This window comes from Pipistrellus kuhlii, unplaced genomic scaffold, assembly GCF_014108245.1.
Source record: "Pipistrellus kuhlii isolate mPipKuh1 unplaced genomic scaffold, mPipKuh1.p scaffold_m20_p_15, whole genome shotgun sequence".
NCBI lineage: Eukaryota > Metazoa > Chordata > Mammalia > Chiroptera > Vespertilionidae > Pipistrellus > Pipistrellus kuhlii.
Genome location: NW_023425460.1, coordinates 38898235 through 38907265, shown reverse-complemented (window position 1 = coordinate 38907265; position 9031 = coordinate 38898235). Strand labels below are relative to the sequence as shown.

At 45.3% G+C, this 9031-nt stretch overlaps 1 protein-coding gene across 1 annotated transcript in view; it reads left to right on the top strand.

The window, feature by feature from the left end:
- The first annotated feature begins 4381 nt into the window (after nt 1–4381).
- GPAM (glycerol-3-phosphate acyltransferase, mitochondrial) overlaps nt 4382–9031 on the top strand; it is a 51268-nt gene continuing 46618 nt past the window's right edge. Inside the window, exon 1 of the mRNA XM_036438999.2 lies at nt 4382–4594. The gene's annotated coding sequence lies outside the window, so the exon portion shown is untranslated. The remainder of the gene's footprint in view (nt 4595–9031) is intronic.

Below are 9031 nucleotides of genomic sequence, written 5' to 3'. Positions count from 1 at the left end.
ATATAATAAAAGCCTAATATGCTAAGTGTCCAAGGGTTTGTTTGACCTTTTGACCAGTCGCTATGACACACACTGATCACCAGGGGGCAGACACTCTGATCAGAAGGTTAGCTTGCTGCTGGAGTCAGGCCCATGGGGACTAGGTGAGATGGGCCTGACACGCCTGGATGAATCCTTGCACTGGGCCACTTTTGACCCAATCTCCTCAGGGTAGGCCAAGGTGTCCTATAGTTCAATTCAATTCTGATGCTAGAGTTAGCATCTGATGTACAGGCTAAGGCTCAGTCCCATAAGACTGCCCCTCACTTCAGATGCCAATGGCAAGTCCAGGCCTCTGGTACCTCTGACTGACCAGCTATAAGTTGGCGGTTCCCATAACCCTTCTTAGGGTTTAATAATTTGCTAGAGAGTCTCACAGAACTCAGAAAAGAACACTTGTTCACTACATTACCAGTTTATTATAAATGACATAACTCAGGAACAGCCAGATGGAAGAGATGCTTAGGTGCGCAAGGTGTGGGAAAGGGACTCAGAGCTTCTATGGCTTCTCTGGGATCAGCACCCTCCCAGCATCTTCATGTGTTCAGCAGCCAGGAAGCTCTCCAAATCCTCTTGGTTAATTTTTATTTTTTTATTTTTATGGAAGCTTCATTACTTAGGCATGATTGATAAAATCATTGGCCATTAGCAATCAAGTCAACCTCTGGGGTGGAGCGTTATGCAGGTGAAAGTTCCAGCCCTCTAATCCCCTGGTTAGTTCCAGTGGCAACCAGACCTATCCAGGTACTAGTCATCTCTTTAGCATACAAAGACAATTGTCACTTAGGAGAGTCAGGGTTTTAGGAGTTGTGTGCCAGGAAAGAGGGGCAAAGATCAAGTACATGTTTCTTACTATGTCACAGCCTCCAGTACAGTGAGTTTTCCGATTTTCCTTTTTCAAATTTCAATTGTTATCATAGTCACCACTTGTGACAGCAAGATCCATCTGATTCTGTATTTGCATAGATACTTCCCTCTTTGTTTTGATTTGCAGGAAGTCAATGGGCACAAAAAGACTAACATTTTACCTACTTTATTCGAGCTCACTTGTCCCAACCAGAAAAGTATCTTTCGAATGGAAGGCAAGAGAGGAGCTCTTCCTAAGAAGAAACCAGTGAGGAGCTATATGGTCTTACCTGGCATCCCAGAATTATGTGAGGACCTTGTTAACATGCAGATTCCTGGGTTCTGTCCCTAGGGATTCTGGGGTATTGCCTAGAAGTTTTTGTATTTAGTGAGTACCTGGAGACTTCTGCAGGAGTCCTCTGACCACACTTCAATGTCTCTAAACTTGGGGAACAAGATAGAGAAACCCACAAGCCACTTGGAGGACTGGCCCTTACAGATGATTTAGAATCTTTGATCACTGTGCACGAGTTAGTAAGTGAATGCATGTAAATGCATATTTTGCCTACCTTAGGAGGGGAAAAAACTGGATTTGCATGGCCTGAGTTTTTCTTGCAAATCTGTGTGGAGTTTTTGCATTAAACAGTATTTAATTTCTTTGAACAGTTGCCAATTAAATTTTTTTGAGATTTTACATTAATTAAAATCTATATTTCCAGTCTCTCTTAAAGATAACTAGATCTGGCAACCCTGAGCCTACATTTGGCTGGAGTGGTAGATGTCCTTAGATGTCCTTAGATGTCCTTAGATGGTACCCTGTATTTTACCTCAGCCTTCAGTATTTCCTATTAATCCATTTTTGTCATTTACAGTAACTGCTGGCACTAAGATGTTTTGCAATTTGTGATATATTTGACAGTCTTCCCACACAATTGACAAATGTGTGTGTGTGTGTGTGTGTGTGTGTGTGTGTGTGTGTGTGGTGGATGGGCAATGAAAAGCTAAGGCTCTGTCACTACACTCATTCTTCTGACTGATATTTTCCCTATCATTCCACCCAGAACATCTGTTTTTAGCTTTAATCAATTGACTGCTCACATTGCTGATCAAAAGACCTCAAGAATTTGGATGAAACATTCCTGGCCATGGGACAATCTGGGAAGCTGGCCAGCCTTTCAACAGAACTCTCCCATCTTCTGTTTTCTTTCCTGCTCTTCTCTTTGTAGCCTTCCTTTCTCTGCACCTTCAGTCTCTTGCATTCCCTATTCCTCTCCACACACCCCTGCTGTGTATGTTCTTCATCCAGACCTACTCTGACCTGCAGGGCTGCCTGCAGAGTTACCCTTCCTTCCGGCTGAACAGCCAAGACCTCTACTGCTCTGTTAGATACTGGGAAGAAAGCATACCAATCTAGCCTGCATTTGGGAATCATCTATCTATCTTTGAATTATCAAGGGCTACTTTACTAGCTCTGTGTCTTTATCTTCCTAAAAAATTTTATTTTTCAATTACAGTTTGCATTCAATATTATTTTGTATCTGTTTCGGGTGTGCAGCATAGTGGTTAGACAATCATATACTTTACAAAGTATTTCCCCTGATATTTATGGTACCTACCTAGCACCATACATGGCTTTTACAATATTATTGACTATCGTCTCCATGCGGTACATTCCATCCCCAACAGTTCTGTGCTTTTAGATGAGACATTTAATCCTCTGAGCCTTATATACAATTTTTAAAAATACAGACAATAGCAACTATTTGTTGCCCTCATTGCAATTTTTCCATAAATTATAATAAAGCTCTTTTTTTTTTTTTTTTTTTACTTCTTTCTTCTTTTCTCTCCTCAAACTATGAGTCTTAGAAACTAAGACTGAGTATGTAAGAGAAGAACAAAAATCTTGTTTGTGTTGGAAGAGCTGGAGTGGTAAGAACGTAAGACTTTATTCTGGCTTCACTTCTTGGCTGGGGGACTTTTGTCAAGTTATTGAAACTTTCTTATTCCTTATGACCTCATCTTTAAAAATAAAAGAAATACCTTCGTTAGGCCTAGGGTTGTGGGAGGATTACAAGAGAGGGAATTTGCGACAGAGCTTCATGCATGGTGAAAACCTGAACCCACACTCGCTACTGCTGTGATATTCTAACTCCTGGTTGGAAAGAAGCCCTTCAAAGGCTTGTTCTCTCACCTGCTTTGTTCTCTTCTTGTTTTCCTGTGCTGGGGCCATGAATTTGCATATAAAAGGGAGTGGACATTTGTACACAGATGTGCATAGTAACATTATTTATAGCAAAAAGTAAAAACAGAAATGATCCAAATTTCCATCAACGGATAGATGGATAGATAAATGAATTGTGGTATATTCATACAATGGAAGATTATTCAGCAATAAAAAGGAATCAAGTGAACTTGAAAACAGTGTGCTAAGTGAAAGAAGCAAGTCACAAAGGCCACATAGTACATGATTCCATTTGCATGACCTGTCCAGAACAGGCAAACCCACAGGAGACAATGCAGATTGGTGGTTGCCTTGAATTGGCAGAGATGGGGGATGGTGGGGAATGGGGAATGACTGCTAATGAGAACGAGTTTCTTTTGGGGGGTGATGAAATGTCCTAAAATTGATTCCGTTGATGGCTATTATTCACATAATAAAAAGGTTCTCCAGTAAGTTCCTTCAAATTTTTACCTCTAATACATCCAGACCATGTAAGCATTTGTTTACATCTTCTAAGGGCCTGTGAGAACCGCACAGGGATCTGCCAGAGTTCTTTTTAATCCTTGTAGCAACCGAGGAGGAAGGGGCTAGGTGGCATGTTCAAAGTCATAGGACTAGAAACACATAGGGCCATTATTATTAACTTGGATAGCCCCAAGAACCCACCCTTTTTGTAATACTTCTGTAATACTTCTTCTTGGAAGGGGAGAGTGGCTGGACAGGGTGAAGAATGTAGAGAAGTTCAAAGTCACTGCCAATTAAGGACCCATAAGAAATATGTATTAAGAATCTCTAACACATGAGAGCAAGTCACTATAGCCTTTTCAGGGTCACAGTCAAGGAGCTGCACCTCCTGTGTCAAATTTGTTCACCCCTGGTGTCCCAGCCCTGCTCAGCCCCACTCAGGCCTGGCTTCTAGGCAGCAGCCAGAACTCTGGGCAATGCAAAAGCTTTCCAGGCTTTGTGTGAGATTACTCAGAGACCTGGCTAATCTGTTGACTCGGACAGGCACCTCCACTGAGAATGAGATTCCTGAGCTCAGAGCTTCCTTCTTTTGATAGACAACCCCCACCAGGCACAGCCAAGAAGACAGCACCCGTAGCATCATTAAATTGTAACAAGCTCTGAAACTCACTCCAGAAGTACGGGTCTGTTTGTCCTTGCAGTGGAAGGAAGCAAGTGATTGGCTGGCAGAGCTCGGCCTCGGAGGCCTTATCTCTGGCTGGTTATTATTTGATTAAAGAGGCTTCCTCCTGCTGGGGTGTTTCAAAACTGTGCTGGGAGAGTTTGCTGCAGCCTAGGGAATTTTTCTGAGGTTACTGCCGAGCACCCAAAGTCCTTCAGCTTCTGGCCATACAAACAGGTACCCAGCGGACCCTTTGGTTCACTCCCACACAGGCTGGAGCTGTCTTCTCCAGAGTTTTGATCAGCTTTGCTAAGCAACTGGTTGGAAATAATTCCTCAGACACCACAGAGTCAAAGATACAGGTACTAAAAAAATTGTGTGTGTGTGTGTGGGGGGGGGGAGGGCGGGGAACAGTTTCTTAGGATGTCACGACATTAGAAATGGAGGGAGCATGGTGGGGGAGGCTGGGGCAGCAAAGTGAAAAGTAGGAGAGACAGAGAATGTGGAGGAAGGAAGTGGAAGGAAAGAGAACTCAAAGTCTTGGAATTCTTTGGAAAGACTAAGCCAAGACATGAGTCATTTGCAGCTGGAAAGAGGCATGCGCTTTGATGGTGGTGCAGCATTCACGTCTGCCTGCTTTTGCTCCACGTGGAACCCTTCCTGATGGCTATTCTCATGGCCTCCTTGTCATCCTTCCCACAGGCTCCAAACCCCAAAGTCTTCAGAGGGCTTTGGACCCTTTATAAGAAATCCAATTGCTTTAGCTTGAGACATCATCAAGGCTGATATGCAAATGGGACATGGCTTTCAAAGGCTCTGCGTGGTGGCACCAAGCTTTGTGATGTTGGCTGCAGAGAAGAAAAAGAGTGGGGCTGAGCATCATTTGTGAGACTTTGTTTCCCACTTTGGGATCTGTGTTTGGTGTGCATTGTCTGTTCTCAACCCCATCATATTCCCAACTCAGTGGTGTTGTCTGAGTTTGGGTTGGGATGCTATATGTCAAAGGACTCCCTTACCATAGATGAAAGCTGGGGCCCTGTGGTGCCAGCAGGAATCTGACCACCCGGAATGAAGGTGAAAGATGAAAGGATGACATATTTGTCTTCTCTGGTTGTTAGGTTTGGCTGGAGGTGGTCGAGGAAGGAAAGGTATGATGTAACAACAAGGAAAACTGTTTTTGTTTCGACATTAAATGGAGAAGAATGCCTTTATGGTAAACTAGAGGCCTGGTGCACTGGTGGGGATTTGTGAACCACTGGGGTCCCTCGGCCTGGCCTGTGGGGATCAGGCCAAAACCAGCAGTCCGACATCCCCCAGGGGTCTCGGAGCATGAGAAGGCACTCTGCAAAGTTGCTGTTGCTCGGCAGCTCCTGCGCTGAGTGTCTGCCCCCTGGTGGTCAGTGTGCATCATAGCTATTGCCAGGTCACCGGTTAGGTGGTCGCTTAGGCTTATGTATATAGAGATTAGTATTCCTAAAATGGATTTATCCCCGTGCATTTTAGGTGAAGCAATAACCATGCCAACTGTATTTCCTTTCTCTAGTCTTGGGGGTTGTCTTAATTCCCTGTGTTTACAACCATAATGTCTTAATCCTCCAGTGTTTGTGTCCAGTGGTACCTGCTTCAGTAGCTGGGTGGGATGCTACCGAGGCTTTGTCCCACATAGCTGCCACACGATGGAGGATCTTCTTCCTGCTATGTTATGGTTCCCTAGGAGTTTTCTCTGGTGAGGCCCCATTGGATTTCCCAAGTAGTTAGTCTGAATTCATTAAAGTGAATCCTGCTTCCCCTCATAATTTTAAGGGGTATGTTAAGAGGTGGAAGACAAGCCCCGTGCAGGGAATTATACCTTCTGGACCTGATACTTCTTTGGGGAGTACTTCCTTCCTTTTCCATTGACTGGATGGATGGTCTGGGTCCCACTTGTTTCTCTGGTTTGCTTGCTCATCATTCTCCAACTCTCTCCTGCCCTGTGGACACTCTTTCTTCCACCCACCATGGTTGACCTTATTTCATGTTAACCATTCTAATTGGAGCACTCTACCCTGCCCTGGCCTCTGGTCTGTCCAAGTCAACAGATTAGTCAGGTCTCTGAGTAAAGTCACTTTATCTGGTACTAGGTTAAAGTCCCCTGGAATTCATCTTCTCGGGCCATTAATAATATTGTCTTAAGATAGCTTGTTTCTTGATCCATCACCCTCCATGAGACTGGCAGGTCTGTGAATGCAGGGACCTGCTCCCAGCCAGGCTCCCCAGAGCCCAGCAGTATCTGACTCTCAGCAGAGTTACTGGGAATAATAGCTAACACTGGTAGAGCACCGTCTACCTGCCTGCCATGGTCTGAGTGCTTTACACTTATTCTCTCAAGCCTCACACGAAGCTTGTGAAGTGAGTGAGTATCAACCCATTTAACAGCTAAGGAAACTAAGTTAAGAGGGAACAGTAAATGGTGGACTTCAGAGCCCAAGCTTTCAGTCCTATGCTGTGGTGCCTCTCTGGTACTGAAGGAGTCAATGGTAAGCAAATGATGATATCAGGTTCTTGGGGAGACCATGGAAGCTCTCCCACCTACTCTGTTGGACCCATTCAGCCTACTGCTCAGGTACCATGGGACAGGATGTGAGCAAGATTTTGGGGATATGGTAATAAGTGGGCATAGATGGCCTGGGAGGTTTGCAGTTCTGTTCCCTCCGTCAGGATCTGCTTTCCCTGTTGTCCTCTCACCTAACTTTGTAGCCAGCTTAACCACACATAGACTTCCACCTATAGCCAGTAAGGGGCTCCAAGTCAGGAATTCGGTTCAGCCTTGAAGGAAGTACTTAAGAAGATTACATTGGTTGGAGGCTCACAGTGGATCAGGCCCTATACTGAGGGCTTTTCCTGGTGTATCTCATTTATCCTCCTTGTGAAGTAGTGAGGTTAGCATCATCTTATGTTTTAGAAGAGCTAAAGCTAAGAGAATGTAAGCCCAAGATGATGGTAACTGCTTGAGCTGAAATTCAATATCCAATTTGTCTACCCTCATCCCAGGGGTATGAGGATGCTGGGCTCCAGCTGAAGAACAGGGGGGAGGTATGAGGAGAAAGGGGTTCCAGGAGACAAATTGGCCAGTTCTTCCTTTTGTCCTCTTTAAGTTTGGACCCAGCTTCTTTTCATCCGTGGAAACAACTGGGGAGGAGAGCACTGGTCAGGGAGCCAGGAGGCCTTATTCAATCAGGCTCTGTCTTGTTGTGAGTTGAGAGAATCATAAGCATCAGAGATGAGCAACTCAGTTCTAGAAATCATTCAGTTCAACCCTCTCACCTTATGCCCACTGACTCTGAGTCCCAGGGAGCTGTAGGGGCTTTGTCAGGGTTGCAGGTACTGGGCACCTACTGTGTTCTGGTCCCAGTGGCATATTAGATGCTCACAAGCTATTGGTTCACCAAAGAGGTTTTTCTTCACTAGCTCCCCACTCTGCCTCAATTAGGTCCTTTGTTCTTTTTCACATCACAGAGGGAACAACCTATTAATTCTTGTGATATTGTTAATGCCTGTCATCCCCCACTTCCATTCTACAAGGGCAAGGAGCTTTCGCTCATTCCCCAGTGCTATACACACATCAGGCACAGAATCTCTTAAATTTAGAATCTCTAATTTCATAGTAATCCCATGAGAGAAGTATCATACCCATTTTACAGATGAGAAAAGTGGGGCTTAGGCAATTTAAGTAACAAATGGGAAAAACAAAATTCAGCAGTGGAACTGAATGCCCTTTCCCCCATGCTGTACTTCAAACAAAGACGCTTAGACTTGGGAGGTTCCCTTAAACTGGGGGTCTTGGATTAGGCTTTTTCAGCTATGGTACTATAGGATCAGATGCCCCAAAATCACTTCCCGAGAGAGGAAGAGATGGGGAGTATCACTCTAGGACTGAGAGCAGCTCAGACCTGGGTCCCCAGGCAGGTGCCTGGTCTTGCCAAGCCAGGTGCTAGTTGGGATTCAGGCAGGAAAGATAAGAAGCTGAGGACCACACAGCAGTGAGGGGTCCCCCATTTAGCAACCGGGGAAGCAAATAGAGTAGGGGTGTCGAACTCAATCAGAGAAGGGGCCAAAATCTAAAATCCAGCCTAAATCGTGGGCCGAATGGTTTACTGAACAGTCATAAACTGTCATTGTGATGGAAATGCAGCGGAGTGCAGTGATGACAGCGCGGTGCGGGCCACATTGCAAGGCCTGGCGGGACGGATTTGGCCCGCGGGCCTTGTGTTTGACACATGTGAAATAGAGAAACAGAAATATCTGCTAGCGGGAATGTTGGAGGGCACCAGACACCAGGTGAGTCAAAAGCTAAGGGTCTGGTATTTGGGAAGGCTAATGAAAATCCCTAAGCCAGGGACTGGGGACAGCAAACAGGTTCTCTGTGTCCTTCTCCCCCAAGTTCATCCATGTCTAGGATGATTAACCCTCTTGGGGAAGTATTCTCTGGTAATGAAATTCAAGAATAGGCAGGGTGGGAGGGAACAGAAAGCTGAGGATTTGGGGATGAGCCCATTGTCTTCCTTGGCTGCCCAAGGCTGCCCCCTCCCCCACCCACTGGGCCTCTCACCAGGAGCACCATGTTCCTTCTGCATTGCACATAGTGTCTTTGTGAGCTGGCCAGGGCTTTGGTGACTGCTCTTGTGAAGTGCTGGTTAGCATTTTTCCCAGACAAAGCCAGAAGCCCTGGGAGGTGATGAGAAGGCTAAGCATGAGAGAATGAGGAAGGCAATGGTCAGCCTCAGACTCCTGAAAGAATAGTGATATCAGCATCTTCAATC